The sequence below is a fragment of the Daktulosphaira vitifoliae genome, unplaced genomic scaffold (genome assembly GCF_025091365.1).
Source record: "Daktulosphaira vitifoliae isolate Bord-2020 unplaced genomic scaffold, ASM2509136v1 Scaffold_5, whole genome shotgun sequence".
Lineage (NCBI taxonomy): Eukaryota > Metazoa > Arthropoda > Insecta > Hemiptera > Phylloxeridae > Daktulosphaira > Daktulosphaira vitifoliae.
This window is the reverse complement of record NW_026099576.1, coordinates 20,755,962-20,776,229: the sequence shown is the minus strand read 5'-3', so window position 1 is coordinate 20,776,229 and position 20,268 is coordinate 20,755,962. Positions and strand designations below refer to the sequence as shown.

The 20,268-nt window shown below is 25.2% G+C and overlaps 1 protein-coding gene across 3 annotated transcripts in view; it reads right to left on the bottom strand.

Annotated features, from left to right (window-relative positions):
• The window catches only part of LOC126907920 (collagen alpha-1(XVIII) chain-like), a 125,348-nt gene that overhangs the window by 56,851 nt on the left and 48,229 nt on the right, over positions 1-20,268 (bottom strand). The window lies entirely within an intron of this gene.

The window sequence follows — 20,268 nt, the reverse complement described above, 5'->3', positions numbered from 1 at the left end:
ACACAATTGCACGTAGATTCTCACCTAAGACTATCGGAATTTCGAATTTAATTATATTTACAGGGTTGAAATAACATTAGTTTATAGCGTTAATGTAGCTAGTGAAATTCACGTTTTTTAATATTGGTTGCAGTCACGTTATGAGGAATGACGATTGCTGCCCTTTCCCCCCCATAGAATATTTTCAGTAAAAAAAATATATTGTGTATACCTGTTATAGATACACAAACATGATTAAATACGTATAATTGGTACTCATAAATATAAACAGTTGTAGCCATCACAAAACTGAATTTTTTTTAATAAAAGAGTATTACACTTTCTTGTTTAACTTGGCTGTGATTTATATTTATGTTACCTGTTCATTATTACGTTTTAAGATTATAAATAAAAAATTGATACAAATTTGAATTGTTTCAATAATAATTATTAAAAACTGTTTTTTTTTGTCTAATACATCTAGATGTATTATATTATATTATATTATTATTCATACTATTTATATTAAAATAATACATATATAATTTCAAACATGTAGGTAATATTAATAAATATGTAAAAATAAGGTTAAGCAAATTATTTCTAGCATAGCTAGATATATTTTTAATTTTTAAAAATGTTCTAAGACTTTTTGTAATTATAATAATGTAAGATCCAACTTGAATTATTCTAGCCCCTCTAAAAATTTTTATCAATTATCCGTCTATGGATACATTATTATTATTTATGTGCAACTATTTGCGGCATGTATAATATAAAAAAAATGTCACATTGTTAATAATTGTAGCCACAGCACTAACCTCGAGTAGCTGGCCAACCAATTTTCGGTCATAGTCACAATGATCACCATATGAGTGTGTTAAAGCACAGTAAGACAGTCCTTCCTTGCTTATGATAAATTAGAATTTTAATTTCAAAACTGAAATTGTAACTAATGAAAATCAAAATTGAACTTTCTTTAAGTACAATCTCATCGAAGCGCTTAATAATTTTAATAACTGAATGATTTTATTTTATTATAATCCCCACAGTGCTGTATCTTAACTGTATTATTATTTTTATATAGATTTTTTATTGATAAAATTCTATTTCTTTTGGAAAATTTTTGTTATGAGAAATTAATTTAAAATCTTCTTTTGAATAGATTTAGAAAAAACAGTTTGTGTTAGATTAAAATATACGAAGATAAGTTGAAAAATTGCATTACTCTCTAAATAAAAATGAAAACCCTTTGACGGACTTAATAGTTTGTCCTAGAATACAATAAATTATAATATTCATAGACTAAATATATTCGCAACATAAAACTTTTCCTAGCTCAAATAAAGTATTTTTACGTTATTCATAAAGTTAAAAGTCGTAAAAATATATTAGTAGTTTTTAAAAGTTTATGATTTGACATTATGATGACTATAGTAAATTCTACAAGCACTTGAAATTTTTCTGCTAGTTCACCAATACTTATGCTTCACTTACTTATTATAATTGGATTTTCCTTTAATGTTTAAAGCACATTTTTTCTCAGTAATACACTAACACGTGTTTTCTACTTAGAATTCAAATTATTTTTAATCTGATTAGTTGCACCCAGAAGTGTAGGAAATTTAATTTATACATTTATATTTATAGTGTTTAAATTTGCAAACAAAATTAAATTAACGTATAGCTTACTAGTTAAATAGTCAACATTTTAAACAGACAAAGTTAATACTATATTTTATAGTAATCAAAATTTAATATTTGAGAGTTTAGTAGGTGATTTAGAAGAAATATATTAATGATATAGTGATATAAATCACAAACGGATACATCTCAAAAGATTTACTATCATTTCTGTAAATTTTAGTCACTCTGACGTATATTATTTCTAACATGATTATTAATACTAAGTGATTTTGTTTAAAACGTCAAAGCAATGTCTTGAAAAATAATTGGATTTTTGGTTTTGAAGTTTTACTCAACAATTTATACACATATAGTATTGTACAAAATAAAATAAAATAGACTTAAAAAGAAAAAAATAGTATATCATTAGAAATATATGACAATAGACTTTGTTTTAATTTTTCACTAAGTATATCCTACAACTTCTTCTTTAAATACAAAAAAAAAAAAACCAAACAATCTAAACTATTGATTCTATAAAAAAGACAGTAATCTGTTTCAAATTTACTTTAAAAAATTGATTCGAAACAATTTTATTGTTATATTGTGAATTTGTATATCAATGAGAGACTATAATTTTTTTTTAATAGTTGTGACATAATTAATAGTTATATAGTTGTATACATAGAAGTTACCTAATATTAAATATTCAGTATAATTTTCAATAAAATCATTGAAGGCAGGGTTAAATATCATCTAACGCCCGGAGCCTGATTTTTTTAATAGGACCAAAGAAAAGTTTTTTCAAAAAGTAAACAATATTTTTATTACAACATAATTAAAAACTACAAGAGATAAACAATAATAATAATATAACTAATATTATTACAATTATTTTAACAATTAGTGGTAATACAAGACTAGGTTTTTTCTTTGTAGTCCCTATTACCGCAGGCCCTTGTCCCCTTAATCCATACTTGATTGAAAGAATAAATTGGCGAATACATTGATAATAACGTTAAAAAATATTTAGTATCTAGTACAATACTGCTAATTGTAACTAATGGTAGTTATAAGGGTGAAGCGATAGACTAATCGCCCTCCTTGGCAGGTGCTCTTTAAAAAAAATTAATCTGAATTTCGTTAAATATGATACAATTAAAATTTTTATTACATCTATGGACTAGAGTATAAAGTAATTGTGTTTAGATAAAAAATTCTAAATCTAGACATATTTTTAACAATTGACTTTTTTTTTGGTCATTTTCACCCCCGCCTGAAAAATTAGTATACTGCCACTGATTGAAACCAAAGACATCTCACAAAGACTTCCTTCATTCTAATATTTAATTAAAAATGACTTCGAAAAGCTTTATTTTAGGTATAAATATATTTTTAACAAGTACCAATGCTTATTTACAAGGTATACTTTCTTGTTTAATTATTTAATTGTGAATTTAATAACTCTAAAGCAAACAAATGAAAAAAAGTCCACTTATTAAGGAATAGTGATATATACATAGAATGATCAATTACTTGCAAAATAAAACCAGTTATGGGAATATTTTCCTATGACTTTTCTTCGTTACATATAATTTTAAGTGTGGTTGAAAAACATTTTGTGATATTTTTAGTCATACCCGCTTTCTAATTATCACCACACACACATATATATATATATATATATATGTTAATAGCTGGCGAAGTACTGCTTCGTAATTTGTTATCAGCTTATCATTTTCTATTTAATAGTATGTTAAAATTTCGCTATATAAAAAAATAAAACTAACTCCCTCATAAAATATAACACTGAAAAAATACAGCCAACAACTTTTTTATTGTTAAATCAATCATGTTTTTGTTACACGAACAAAATATTTGTTTGTTTGACAAATTATCTAATATAATAAAAATGTTTGTTTAATAAACAAAATAATAATGTCGACTATATATTTACAATAATTTTTTTACTAAGGTTTTTATTGGTAAATTTTTGAACTGAGAAAGTACTTAAAAGAAATCTACTTAATATGATACGTTATATTAATATAACACATTGGTTTTTAAGTATATATAACCAAAAAAAGCCCAAAAAAATATTCCCGAAATTACTTTATTTTGAAAGTAATTATTTGGGTTATGATAAATAGATCACCCGATTTATATATAATTTACAAATATATATTTATCTAAAAGAAAAGATTAATTTTTTTGCAAAAGCTTTACCAGCTCTTGAAAACATTTAACTAAAACCACTAAAATTATGTTATGCCAAAGAATGAAAAAATTGTTGACAAAGTTTTATCTGATAACTTTTAAAAGTTAACATAAGATGGTAACATATGCATTTTATATTCTTAGAAAAATGATAACATGCATCTGGAATACGATAGTTTAAGAGTTTTAAAGAATTTATTTGGTTTTAGAGGTACTACAAGACAGAAGTTTAACTTAGATAAAAGTAAATTTGTAAAACAAAAGATAACCTCCTTTTTTCTTTAACTTGTCTAGTACACAATCAATATTTTTCTTATACATTTTATATTATGTATATTTATAACTATAGCTATAAATGAGCCTAATTAGTTTTAAAATACATTATAGAAATCTCAATAAAATAAAAATTGAGAGGATAATACAAATTTATTTATATTTATATCATGTATTTATTTGCATTTTTTAAAATGGTTCCTAATGATATGAGAGCTTTATAAATCATAAAATATGGTTGATAATATTTATTATCTTCTACCAATAGAACATACATTATACTCTATACCAAAATACTTCAAAAGATTCCAAAATTGTATACCTATTACGAATGCTATGGTCGCTGTATAAACTAAATACAGCTCATCTATCAACTTTACCATCATAATTTAATGGTAAACGATTCGGTTATTATTTCTCCACCTCACATGTTACAGCATATGCAAATTTCACCTCTGTTGGTTTGGTAGCTATTTACTATTTTGGCATATCTAAATAGATATAAATACTCTACTTTTCAGCAATATAAATAATTTATACGCGTATAAATTATTGATATTACTGAAAAATATGAAGTATTTAAAATAGTTTTCATAACTAGAATCTGGAATTATATTAATTTATACATTTTGTTTGTGCAAATTTGTTGTTGAAATATATAGTAGCGTAAAAATATTATCTGTTTTAGGGCTAATAACCCTCCTAAAGGTTTGGGACGAATACTCCCAACAATATAACCACATTTGGATCACATTACTAATTTTAAAGTCTATTAATACAAATTTTACTGGTTAATGTGTTTAGAACAACGTAACAAAATGTAAAAATTTTTATAAAAATCCGGACTCTATTCATAACATTTAAACTGTTTTATTTTATAATAGTTATGATAGAATTGTGGACAAAATTGAATGTTATTTAACTTTAGTTTATTTTATTTTATAAAAATAAATGACATTCTGCGCATAAAATATGAATAAAACAAAAAATTACAATCAAAAGATCACATTTTTTGGAATATTTAAAACAAAAAGTAAATTGTTTTTTATTTTACAATAATTTGAAACTATTTCGTAGGCGGCAAGAATTCAAATAGTACCAATGTAACAGAAAGAATTATTTTTATATATATGTAAAAAAAAGTGTATTATCTTTCCAAATAGATGTTTACTTGTTAAAAACGAAACAAAACAATTTTCAGAATTTAGAATAAACAAAACTGTGCATGTATATTTATAGTAAAGTTTGATGCATCATGTACACTTACTAAATAGTATAAATGTAAAAAAAAATAATGTCAATGATGAAAAATAATCCTGCCTACATCGAAAAATTAAATGTTAGTGGAACAAACAATAGACATTGTTGGTGCCCCACAAATTACAAAACAAAAGCAATTTAGTTGAGTTCTTAACGTTTTTTTTTTTTTTAATTTAACATCAATTCAAAAATTTTGATTTTTCTGTTGGGGAGAGCGGAAAAATCTGTACACTTCGGTGGAACAGAATGGAACACTATCAATGCCTTAACATTGAGGTACATATTCCCAATACATGTCCCCTAGAAGACATGCATAGTACGTTTCCAAATAACAATTTATAAATTTCAATAGACACGTCTGATCAGATTTTTAAATTAATGTGTTCGATGCGACAACCAAATAAGTCTTACTTTATCAGTAAATAATCATTTTTTCAAATTTTGAATAAATACCATCTTTTTGCGTAATTCAGAACAAAAATGTGTTCTATACTCCTTTTACTTGTGGAGATATTTCATTAAGGAAAAACATTTTACCGTCGCTTTTAATAAAATTAATTTGATAGAATTGTTTCTCCTGAAAAATAAAAAAAATTAACTTGTCTGGTTGTTACACTTCAAATGTATGCGGAAATAACTGACCCGTAATATATCATAATATAATAATTATATGTAATATATAAACATATAACTGAAAGTAAATTAAAGTTTTTGAGTGGACATAACTACAGTAAAATGATGTAGAAGTTACACAAGTTTCGTTTCTTTGAAGAATATACACACTTAAATAATACATTACAATTGTTAAGTTTAAATATTAGTGAAATTGACGTATAAAGTTCTTACTGAACTTATGCAAATACTTAAAATGTTTTAGTATATTTTATGCGATTGGATGATCTAACAAACCATATAAATTGATGAAAACTTGTTAAATGGCTATAAAAGCAAATTCATTCATTGCAAAATCACTCGGTAATTTTTTTTTTTAATCTATTTTTTTCTTAATCTAAAGTACATCACACAAAAACAATGTAGTATCATCGAATCTTTTGTCACAACAATTCTACAGTTTGAAATTCAAGCTTTAAAAATATACAAACATTTCTATCCTTTATTCAAACCTAACAACAAACTTTATTCAGAAATAAAAGTTTCAGGGATTTAGCACATTTAACCGGTGATTTTTAACGTGACCCATTTTTTTTTTATTTCTCACGCTACTATCGTCGCACTTTTTGTATAGAAGTATATACGTTCTATATATAGGAGTATAAGTTCATTTTGCAACCGATGGTACTTTTTAATGGACCGTTTAATGAACTGCAAACTTAAACTTTCACCGAATTTTACGACCACCCGTATATTATTCGTTATATGTAATCAGCAATAAATCAATTTGAGTCAATACTTTGCATTAAAATCAGCCGTGAATAAAATACATTAGGATCACTTAAGATAAACGGTTTCTTTAAAAGTTGAACATTTTGCTAATAAATGGTTACGTCATCATTTATAGTAAATGTATTCAGTATAGATCAATATACAGCGATTTATTTAGGATGATACCGACACTTCTAATCTTAAATTATGATTATATGCAATGTCTCGTTTTTTCATTTTTAATAGTTGAAATTTTTTTTTTTTTGCCTTTAAAATGATTTTATTTTTTACTAGTGTCCGATCAATTATTTTTTTTCAAATAAGAATACTCATTTTTTAAGTATGACACGATGCAGAATTATTTGTCTAAATACGTTCAATAAATTTAAAATATGATTAAACATAATTGACTTATCATTTTACCTAAGATAAATTTGAAATTTTCCATTATTGAGACAAAATTACTTTCATTATCCTATATAATATTCCAAGTGTTGTTATTATATTACTGTTTTTTTTTTTTAATAAAACGAAACTAAGATTTATAAGGGTGACAATAAAATTCTTTATTTTTTACATCGACTTAAAATCAACAACTTTACCATAAATCTTATTGGATAATGAACCACTACTGTATTTGTAGAAATATAATACTTTTTGAAATATTTTTAGCTTACCCCTATAGAAAAAGCAATAAGCATTCAATCAAGTGTACGAGTTTCAAGCATGTCTCGTCCAAAAAAAACTATTTCGTTTTCATTATCGAAAAGTTTTAAATAATACTTGAAGGTTATCAAGTTTCAAAACTTGTTATTTACTTTTATTTATCATACAAACGAGATATTCGTTTCAAGACTAACTGTATTACAATAGAAAGTTTTAACAAATCCATTGAATAACGAGTATTTTTATATTTTATTAATTATCTGTACTATTGTAGCGTCAATCGTAGATAAGATAAGAAAAAATAGCTTAGATGGTTTGGTCATGTTATGAGGAGAGAGGAATTGGAAGTTGTGTAAGAACAGTTATAGAAATGAATGTTGAAGGAAGAGAGGAAGAGGAAGACCAAAAAAGAGTTAGAAGGATGTAATTGAATGCGATATGAGAGCGGCTGATTTGAAATTAGATGATATGGGAGATCGCGTCAAGTGCAAGTTTAGGATAAGGGTTGTCGATCCCAAGAAGTTGGGATTAAGGCGAGGAAAAAGAAGAAGAAGATTTTATTATCTGTATTATAAATTAAAGAAAATTTTCTTATCTGCTTCATGTTGCTTTAGCAAGACAAATTGAAAAAATGAAAACCATAATTTATAGTAAACAACATTTACCTAAACTAATTACTTATTAATATTGCTTTCTCTTTAATAACTTCCATTTCTAATTTACAGTATACAATCACGCAATAGTTAAATCTTTAATTATTTAAATATTCATTAATAGATGGACAATGAAAATTATTTTCGAGAAGTCTAGATTTAAAGTACACACATACTCTTATTATTCACAAATTTCTTTAAAAATAAAAATAGAATATTTTCTTTTCTAATTTCATTTTTATGAGTTTTAAAATAATATAACAAAGTATACTTGAGTTTATTCAAATTATTTCAGCTTCTGGTAGACAATATAATCCGTTCATGGGTATATTTAATAATTAAAAATTAATTTAATAATAAAATAATTATTAAAATAATAAACTTTTTTCTTATATATTATTCTAAAAATGACAATTAAAAGTATTTTTTATATAAATTTATTATAATAAAACAGTCTTCTGAATTAAAATTTAATAAAAATGAGAAAGTAAAATGTTATGTCATTTAATACAAATTTGTTACTCCCCTTCATAAACTAATTGGTGACAAAAAAAAAAAAAACACTCTTGACACAAGAATTAATAATAAAAAAGTATCAAACTGTTAATATTTACACCTATTAATAATTTTATATTATGTAGATGCTTTACACATTTCTTATAAAGAAGTTTCTATGGATTGAGAATCATTTCAAGAATATACAAGATTATTGCTGTACTTCAATTATTACTTCAGTAATACAGACGAATCAGGCATATGTTTATCAATAAATCTATAGAGAATATAAAATAATAAAGATGTTATACATGTATAACCAAATCATGTGTGATTTTTACAACAAGCTAACATTTTGGGCATATTAAAACACAAAAAAAAAAATGTCGAAAACATGAATGAATTTTGTACATAATGTTCTATTATAGCTATAGAACAAATAAAAAGTAATTATGCTAAAAATTTGACAAGTGTTGATTTTAGAATCACCGAATTAAATATTTTATCTGTGTAATTTTAACATAAATGTATGGATATTGTTTCTCAAGATATTTATTATCTCATCTAAAAGAAAAAAAATTATTTTAATACGATTAAATTTACTAAAAATAATATTTTTAATAGATATTAAATATATTCTAACAATTTGACCTCGTGCAACTGTGACATGTAGCTCCACGTAGGGGTTTCTTGTAAACAGAGTAATTACGCAGCATTATTTTTATGATTTAAAGATTTAAAACAATATAATATTACCAAATGACTATGTATTCAATATGAAACATATATCACTTTACATATTAGTCCCGGTAAAGCAAAATGTCCTACTAAATGTTACTATTAACAGGCAAAAACTTAAAAAATGTAAATATATTTGGATATTGGATAAGATAAAAAAGTAAATATTTTCAATCAAAATACTGCTGCATTTATTTTTTATTTTTATTAGTTTTGAAAATTATATATTAGTGATTAAAGAATAATGAAGGTTGGACATTAATGGTTTTATCAATATACAGTTTCAATATTTTTCTTAGCTTAACTCATATCAAAATAGTATTTATCAAACCAAAAGTATTATAAAACAAATTTTAATATATAACCTTATTTTAATTTTTGTACATCTCCCATACATGTTATTGACTATATCCTTTATTTTAACCCTACAGTACACAATCGCAATAATGAAAATCTGTTGTTTAAATTTTTATGAAAATTATTATTTCTATTAAAATTTTACTTTAGTAATGTACGACTATTATAAATATTGATCATAAAATAAGTATTTTTATGATATGTCTACTTTCAATATTATAGTTATTCAGTTATGATCATAATTTTCGATGTCATATTTTTGACAAAAACAGTTGTATTAAAGATGAAAGATTGTAAATTGCATTTCTGCGGCCTTTTGGCAATAGTGATTTAACTTGATTTTTTAGTATATAGACTAAGTCCAGTAAAAGCGTTGTGATACGATTCATAAAAATACATTATTCTTTTTTATCTTGTATCATTTAACCATAGCGATAAAACGTACAGTTGTGAAAAGTTTCTAGCGCAAAAGACATTCATTAAGGTTTTACGGCTATTTGAGTATATCAGTAACAAAGAACTGCAATTTTTCTTGAGAAAAATGTTTTAAACAGTTCGAACAATTGAAGAAATTTCAAATATACATTTTATTTTACTAGTAAAAAAATGTTAAAGTAAGTAATAAATTCTAAAACAGTCAGTGATTTATATGTAGTATGCGAAAAATATTAATAACGTTAATAATATTATGAAATTATTGTTATAGTTTCTAAAATTTTTAAAGAACAATATTGAAAGTCTAAAAAAAACATAACAATTTTCAAGAATGTCGAATAAAATAGATAATATTTAACCTAATCGATATGAACTTAAAAAGTTTTCTATCGTAGTTTTCATATACTTCTATTATTAAGTTTACAATATTACTCAGGTAGATAGTATAAATGTCTACAATGATATTATAATTTTAGTAGACAATAATAAAGCTCTTCTATTATATTTAAAAAAGTTATGTATTATACTTGAAAGTATCAATTTATTTATTCTAAAAAAATATCCTGACAACTCTATAGATAGACAAACAGGCAGATGGTCGTACAAAATTTTTCTAGATGATGAATATAGCACATATTGCTGATACAGAATGTTGTCTATTTAATAGATTTGGTTAAGTATGAATTCGGAAGGGAAACTTATTTTAGTAACACTTGCTATTTTTATTTTAATATTAATGGATTTCATCGACAATTATTGAGCTTCAATTGTTGTTAGATATGATATTTAAACCAAGTAAATATGTAAAATTGTATACATGCTACAGAAAACTTTTTGATTGTATTACATTAAATATTTAGGGCCAGGTAAAAGGCGATAAAAATGTACCTTACAAATAAATAAAATTCACCTTTCTAACTTTTTTCAATATTTCTTGACATTTTTTGATTACAATGACGAGAAAGAATTTATTTAAGACTTGTTACATCAAGGTCAAAAAGAAGAAAATCGTCTAATTCATTTATAAAAATTATAAATAAAATTTGAGCACATGGAAATTATGATATAAATGTTATGGTTTTATATTAAATTGTTTACCTGAATTGCAAACAAAGATAACATAATTATATATTACACGTGTATATATTATTATTATTTAAGACAGTATATTTGAAAATAATAATAAATTTTCAATAAATTCAAAATTTAATTATGCCTATTAATATATTAAGATATAATTTAAAAAACATTATTCATATTTTTTTAAATAGGTATTAAAATGATTTATTGAGAAATTGTAATTTTGTTTTATCTTGAAATATTAAGTAAATATTAATTTAGATTAAATACTTTAAGATGGCATAATATTTTAGCTTCGATGCGAAGCTGAGAAGGTATTGGTTTTACTAAGATGTGTGTTTTTTTTTTTTTTTGTGTCTGTTACCACTTTTTCTCAGCTCTCACCGAACCGATTTCTTTCAATGATACGTCAAAAAATCACAAATTGTATCTAGTCGAAGACATTACCCTCAAATATTGAAAAAAAAAACGTCGTTCCCCGTAAATGGGGGAAACCTCCAAAAAGATTACAAATTTAAAAATCGCTTATTTTCAAAAATTTTTCAATTTTTTTTACTTAAAATTGCTATAACTTTTTTAAAAATGAACATATCTATATAATTGTTTTTTTTAATAGATGCATGATATCATTACTTTTCATTTGGTATATTTTTTGTTATATCTGATCCTTTAACTATCCACAGGGGGGGGATTTAAAATGACTTTTTTACAAAAAATTAACTTTTTCAACTTAACTTTTGAAAATGTTCCGGAAGGTCTGACACTTTTATATATATCATAAATTAAAGCTAATGTAATGCACTTTATTGTGGAAAAAAAAATTTCGTACTTTATTTTGTCTTCAGGGTGAAATTGGCTACCGAATGCTATTTTTGTGTGAAAATTCTCGATTTTATTTTTTTATTTTTAACTTTATAATGCTATAACTTATTGAAAAGTGTATGGATCAACATAATATTTTTATGAGAAATAATAATTTTTAATAATCCCTTTTTCATTCGATATACTTTATCTGAATCAGGATATTAATAACGAACAATGATAACGATCATGTTGCTTTTGGAATAATCCATCTATTTTTTAAAATTAAACACTATCTAAAGATTTGCATCGAAGCGTTTTTTATGATAGTGATTTTAATCACTGTCAGATATCATTATACTTGATCCAAATATGTCACGTCACCACTGTGCCGCGACCCCCCTGTGCTGGGTTTTTTTTGTATTATGTTTTGTATTTTATCATATTAATTCAGCCAAAATATGTTCTATTGATAATTTTTTAAGTTTTATTACTAGTTTTTAATTTTATATAAACGCATTATTACTATTAAAGGCCCGTGTTAATTATGTCTGTGTTTTATTAAATATAGAGTTATGTAAAATAAATAGTATCCCAGCAAGAAACCTTATTAAGTTGTCAATAGAAAATAGGGAAGGGTAGAGAAAATTTACTCCCTAAAGCTATAATTAAATTTTCTAAAGAAAGTATTCACCATAAAAACTTGTGATTTTGTACAAAATTGTGTATGATATAATTTTTAATTATTGACACCAAATGGTAAATTAATATTATTTATTTTAAGAATTTTATGATTTGAAAAAAATTATAAAATTCGTCATATTTCCCTAGACGTGGGATTAGGAGATAATGACTTAGGTATGCTCCTATTAAAGAAGACTGATTAGTTCAAAAGTTTAACAAAAAAAATGAATAAGTATTTGTTTTTTTAAAATGTTAATTGCAAAACGATTTATAAAATTTAGTTCATTTTTATCTTAATTTTCGACATTATAAACATTTTGTTTGAAATAAAAAACATTGTTATATTTTAAATTATCCATCAATATTATATTCTTAATAATAATTATTCACACATATGATTAGTTAAAATTATGTAATTTGTATTTTAAATTATTAAAAATAATGATTAATAATGATAGAAAATATTTAATAAAACAATTAGTTTTAATTTTGACAGTTATAATAGATATCATTTATACTTTCGAAACTATTATTTACTTATAATATTAAAATAGTAATTTAATAATGTTATGTCAAAAGTTTGTTGATATGAATTCAAAAAGTAAAAAGGGTATCTGATGAATGTAATAATTTCGCCTAATATTTGTGTACGGGTAAAATAATATATATGAAGATAAATAGATCTCATGTGAATAGTCTAATTAGATAAACTCAATAAACGTATAATATTTAATATACCAAATCTTTCGAAAATAATAACAAGGTATGAGAAAAATTAATGCTCATTTATATGTTATATTGGATATAAATTAGAAATAAAGCACATTCCTTCCACATTTCGGCGGATGAACAGATTTTGGCTCGAGCAATAAATGATTTAACAAATGGAAGTCTATCAAATCATCTGTTATTTTTAAGAATCACAAACTGTATTTGACTTTTGTTAATGGCTGAAATTGAAGTATCTGGCTAATGAAAGGGTACTGACCATTAGAAACTAAATGTTACCATATAGTAGAAATAAAACATTGCCTATTGAAATTATATGTTTACTTTAATGAGTATAATATAAATATACTTATTTGTAATTTTTAAATGATTACCATTGATTTTTTAATTCATTAATGCTACTATTATTTTTAAATAGTTTTGTTTATTATAGGTACTTGTACATATTTTTTTTAAGCGTGTTGTTATAAATTTTCATTTTATTTTTAATTAAACACATAGTATTACTATTAATAAATTTGCATATTTTGTTTATATTTTATTTTTAGTATTATCATTTTCCTAAAGAATCAAATGTAGAATTTAATGTATGTTATAAATCGATAATCCATATCGTATCGATTGACTCTTAACTAGCAAGTAATATGGTTTCTGATTTTCACGTTTTTTTAATTCTTAATGTTAAGTTTGATAACAATTTATTAAAATATAATTTGAATAAAAACGTCAATGATTGAAATTAGTTAGTGTATATAATTAAGCGATTTTATTGCAACAATGTGTTCAATTATTACTTTAATGCAAGTAATTTCGCTCCTATATGAGTTCAAGTAAAATTTTGAACTATTACACGTATCTGAGAAAGTATTCATTATGCCAGTGACGCAACCGAATTATAGAGGGGGGGGGGTTATAATCCCCTCTCCGAAACAATCTATGTTTGAACTTTTTAATCGTAAATGACCGTTATTAGTGAAAGTTATGATTTTATGATGCTAAAAATCAGTAATTTTTGAATAAATAATTTATTGAATTTTTTAAACCATTATCATTATTTTACACTTGATGTGGTCACGGTTAGAGGATAATAAAATTATATAATATTCTTTCATAAATAATGATATGGCAAATTCAAACATTTTATGTGTTATATCGGGTCTATAACATATACAATACTAACCACTGATGCCAAAAAAATTCGCATATTCAAATATCCTTTAATGGTATTCTTTATAAAAATACGAAGGATGTGTCCATTATCCTAAAACTCCTTATTTACCAAAATCGAACTAGCCGTACATGGCTATAATGGGCTATAGCGTTAACAAGGGTAAATTCTATTTGTGATTTTTGATGCTATTATATTAGATATTGACCACAATTTGAAAACATCTAACGACTGTCTAGTATGAAAACTGACGTGGGTACCTACAAATATAACCTTCAACACAAAAATTTAAAGTAAAAATAGATTTAACGTATCTATCTAATTCGTTCCGAAAAATATCAATCTTTCAAAAAAAAAAGTGTTTTGTGATGCATACATCTAAAAAACACTGAATACGTTTTGTAATGACGTGTCATTCGGGGAGAAAAACGAATAATAATTGCTCACTATAAAATCTTCAATGATCAATTTGACCCTAAAATAATGCATTTGAGTAAGATAAATAAAAAAAAAATATGATTTAGTAAAAGCAAAATCAACTTTTACTAGTTTTGTACAAATTAATAACATTGATGTTTAATTATAACAAATAGAAATATTTTATAAAAAATACAATTACTTTACCGAGTGAAAAATTGTTAATAAAAACGCTAATTCAACACATATAAACAGGCATAAAAATTGTATGTTGATAAATAATGAGTTAGAGTGTTGGAGCATAGAATTCAATTGTACAACACAGTACCATTTCATGTTTTTATCATGATTTTTTTTATAAAATACATTCCAACCTGTTTTTATTCACTCCTTAGAGTTGTATAAACAAACAATTATACCGGAAGTAAATTTTATAAATCATATTGTATTTCTTAAAGCTAGAAAATATTGCCGCCTCGTCCAATAAAATATTTATTAATACTGAAAATAAAACAATAACATCAGATTTTCTATTGTCTCAAGAATTGTATTGTACATTATTGAATTATAGCATGTTGAATTTAAATGTTTCCCGAGATCAATTTTTGTATAAAATATCCGTTCAAAAGTTATTATCGATAAGTAATTATCTTAATTACACCATTATTTATTATATAAATTGGTTAATTATGCATGTTACCATTTGAAAAATAAAATTTACACCCTTATAAAGTATAAGAAATGAACATTAAATATTATTATAAAATTGAGAAAAATAGCCTAAGTATCTAAGAGAAAAAAATAAAAAAATTTAAATATTATTTCTATTTTCGATTAATTCAGGTATTCGTCTAAAATGAATCTTTCTGTATTATTAAAAAAAAAAATCTAAATATTTTTCTTTTAACTGTATTAATTTTGAAAGTAAATTAGTTATAATAAATGGATTGATCTGTTTATTTTACTTGAAACTTTTCATCTCAAACTGTTAATAAAATATATTTCTATGGATCGGACTCCTGTTTTATTCATATTTATAACATGTAATATAAAACTAAGTTATTGATAAATTATTTAATAAAAATAATCATTTCACGTCTACTCTTCTCAAAATTTTACCTAATTAGACATATTCAATTTTTATCTAAATAGTTAATTTTTAATGGAATTTATCCTAAACATAGTTACAAAGTACGGGAAAAATGAATTATAACATTTTTAGATATATAGTAACATTCTTCAATAATTTTTTCTTTGAAGGCAATCCAAAATAGTTAATATACTCAAGAGTTTAATTAATGAAGTATTTACTGAAAATATAAATAAGCTTTTAGGTAGTAATTAAAAACCGGAATAATTTGCTTTGAAAATTCAATATTTCTTTGAATTAATTGTGATACTTTTACAAAATGATCTTGAAAATAATTTTTTTACAATAAGTAAAAATATATGAATACTAAGACTCCTATTAGTTAAATTAAATTTGTTTTATGAATACAAATTAATACACTGGTATCTATTTCGGTTAAAATAAACAGTCCAAGTAACTTAAATTAATATAAAAGTTTTAAATCTTCAATTCAGTATAGCAAAATATATTTTTAACTAAATTTAATTTAAATCTTAAATAAGAAACTCCCATAACAACTAAAGTAGTTAGTATAACACTTAAGAATTTTGTTTTAAATAAGTTTAAAGCTTATTATTTTATAATTTCTTTTTAATTAAAGTATTACAACAGATAAAAATCTTAATAATACAAAAAATGTATTGCTTTGCATGAAAATTTTTTTTTTTTTGATTTTAACTATAAATGATAATTTTTATAAAAAAAAAATGGTAGAGAACGAATAAAGACGGCTAGCTCTTGTTTAAAAACAAAATATGATTAGATTTAAGAAAATAATACATAATGATTAGTAATACTTTAAAGTTAATAGCTTGATATCAATATTTTAAATTTCAGTTTTATTTGGGTACTAAATATGGAGTTTTTATTTTTTTGACTTTCATAGTATTTCTGACTTTATCATAGCATATTTTTAATAATTCTAACCAATATTTATAAAATAAAAACTAATCGCTTATGGCTAATATTCATTTAAAACTAAAAAATATTTAACTTAAAAAGACACAAATAAAAAATACTAAAAAAAAAAACGATACATATTTTGGGAGCAATGTTACTATTATCAATGTTAAACACATACATTATGTACGATTTTTTAATATATTTTTAGCTTCGATGCGAAGCTGAGAAGGTATTAATTTTACTATGATGTGTTTTTTTATTTTTTTTTTTATTTTTTTATTTTTTTATTTTTTTTTTTGTGTCTGTGAACGCTCAATCTCAGCTCTCGCTGGACCGATTTTGATGAACAATATGTCAAAAGATCACAAATCGTATCTAGTCGAAGACATTACCCTCAAAAATTGAAAAAAATTCCCTCGTTCCCCGTAAACGGGGGAAATCCCCCAAAAAATTACAAATTTAAAAATCGCTAATTTTCGATATTTTTTCAATTTTTTTTACTTAAAATTGCCATAACTTTTTTAAAAATGACCGAATCAATATAATTTTTTTTTTTATAGATACCTTAGATAATTACCTATCATTTTATATATTTTTGTGAACATTTGACCCTTTAACAGCCCAAAGGATGGGGTTTCAAAATGGTAACTTTTTTACAAAAAATTAACTTTTTCAACTTAACTTTTGAAAATGTTCCGGAAAGACTGACAATTTTATATATACCTTAAATTAAAGCTAATGTAATATACTTTAATTTGAAAAAAAAAAATTTGACCTCTGGACTTGTCTTCATGGTGAAAATGACTACCGTATGCAAAAATATGCTATTTTTGTGTTAAAATTCTGGGTTTTGTATTTTATTTTATTTTAAAATACCTGACAAGGGGAGTACAGATTTTCATAAATATTATATAAATTAAAATTGATATAGTATAGATAGTTAAACTTATTTAAATATGTTTGTTTCTTTTAAGTCGAGAAAAATAACTTTGAAATTTGAACTAGCTTAAATAGCCAATTTTTTCATCCGACGACATCGACGTACGGTTGCCGAGTTGGTAAAACNTTATTTTTGATAGTGATTTTAATCACTATCAGATATCATTATACTTGATCCAACTATGCCACGTCACCACTGTGCCGCGACCCCCCTGTGCTGGGTTTTTTTATAATGAGATTTTCTAATATCAGGCAAATTCGAGATAATATTTTATTTGATAATTATAATTTGTTGAATCAATCAATCTTGCATAAAATGCAATGTTCTTTTTAAATGAACATAATTATAGTTCAATTATAATTATTAAAACGCAAACGTAGTTATTTTTATTATTTATATAAACTTTCAGTTTGTATTATAATATCAACTCTTCATTGACATTTCATACTACAAGCAATCAAATTGAATTGGAATAAATGTAGTGCTTGAGATATAGTAGAATGTTATGTATAACCTGAGAATAAATGATGTTCAGGTCGTATTTACACTTTTGGCACCTACAGTTAGCAAAAAAACGTTTTTATAGCCCATCCAATGATGCACCTCGATAAACCTTTTTTTTAATTCATCTATAAATTTTAAGTGCGTTCAACATTTTAAATTGTTCCAAAAAAAAAAAAACCTGTAGAAAACAAATATTTTTCCCTGTTCAAATGGATTAGATTCTTCCTGAAATCTATTCCTACCAACACCTCTCCACCGAAACCATATAGACGATGTGATTTTACCAGATTAATTTAACCAATTGCCGTCGGTGCACAACGACAAGACGGACGTTGGTGAGAAATAGTAGCCGACGGGACGGGAGTACGTCAACGCGGAGCAACCGACGTGTCTGGCGAAAACAACAAAAGGCTTGGACGACGACAATCAAAGTAGGGGCTCGAGTGTAGAGATGCACACTACACTTCTGTGATAGTCAGTAAATACCGCGTTAATCAATAAATCGAGTATTGCGATCGGTCGATAACAATAAACGTGTAACACACGCAAATGAACAAGTAGTACACGACGTTGCACCAAATCGAGAAAACTATAAATCGACGGGGTCAAAACCAATAATATTAGTGAAACTGCCGCCGACGGACACTGGAGACGAGCGCACGACGGACGGAATCTCCGTCAAGCATTCGTCGCAGACAAGACGGCGGGACGGGTTTAATACAACGGGCCTGTCGGTGTCGTCACGGTCGCCGGCCGGACGTATGTGTTGTGCTGCTACGGCTGTGGTTTTTCGCGTCCGACGGACACCCGTCGAGGGGCCGTGGTAGGGACGACGTGTGTGTTGCGTGTCGCGGCGTCTCGGCAACTGTCCGCGTGGCGGAACACGACGGCTGTTGTGTTACGCGCCCAATTGCAGCGATTTCTTGGAACTCTGTATCGGTAAAAATAGCGTCGCCGAATATTATTATTTAACGAGATGAATTGTTTATCTATAATTAGTATTGGTAATATGACGTTGTACTGTTTAAAAACAATACTCGTGTTAGGAAAAAATGACGAGTTATAATGCAATTTTAAAATCACTCAACTCGAGTGGCTGAAATCGTTACAATTGTTCAAAACCGTTGTAGAATTTTATACGGTGTCTAATTAGTCACTGACGAAGGTAAAGTTTCGATTATGTATTTGCTCGTTCCTGTGTAATAGTAACCGTCATTAATCACAATGATAACCTACCCGTGTTAAGTTTAAGCCAACAAAAAGACGAGCGTTCCGTAAATTTACATCTTGAGAATCTTCGGTGTAATTGCTAAAAGTACAACATTTTTGTTTCGGAGTTCACTCGTCAAACGGAATATGCTTTGAATGGAACAACTATCACGAGAACACCAAGTCCTAATATAATTATGAATTAATATACAAACAAAATCCCGTAATAGTATTATTAAGTCGCACGTTCAAAATAAAGACTGGTTTTTGCATTCGCCCAACGAATACATTGGAATTATTATTGTTCCCTTAGGGTCTTTGTTAGTCTACTTTGAAATCTGCAAAAGATGTGAGCTTTTCGTTATGGTAATATTTATATATTAGTATGTACACAAAGCTACAGTGCGCATAATAAAGTTTAAAATTTACTTTGTTTTTGTAATATGTTGTAGACCCATAGCGCATACTTTTGATTAACATGGGACATATTAAAGGCCACATTCGCGATACAAAGTAATTTTAGTTTGTATAATTTAATGTTCTTATAGTTTCGTCAGCATATATGATTATATTTATTTTACTTGCAATCATTTTATTAGGCCTCGAACAATGTCGAAAGAAA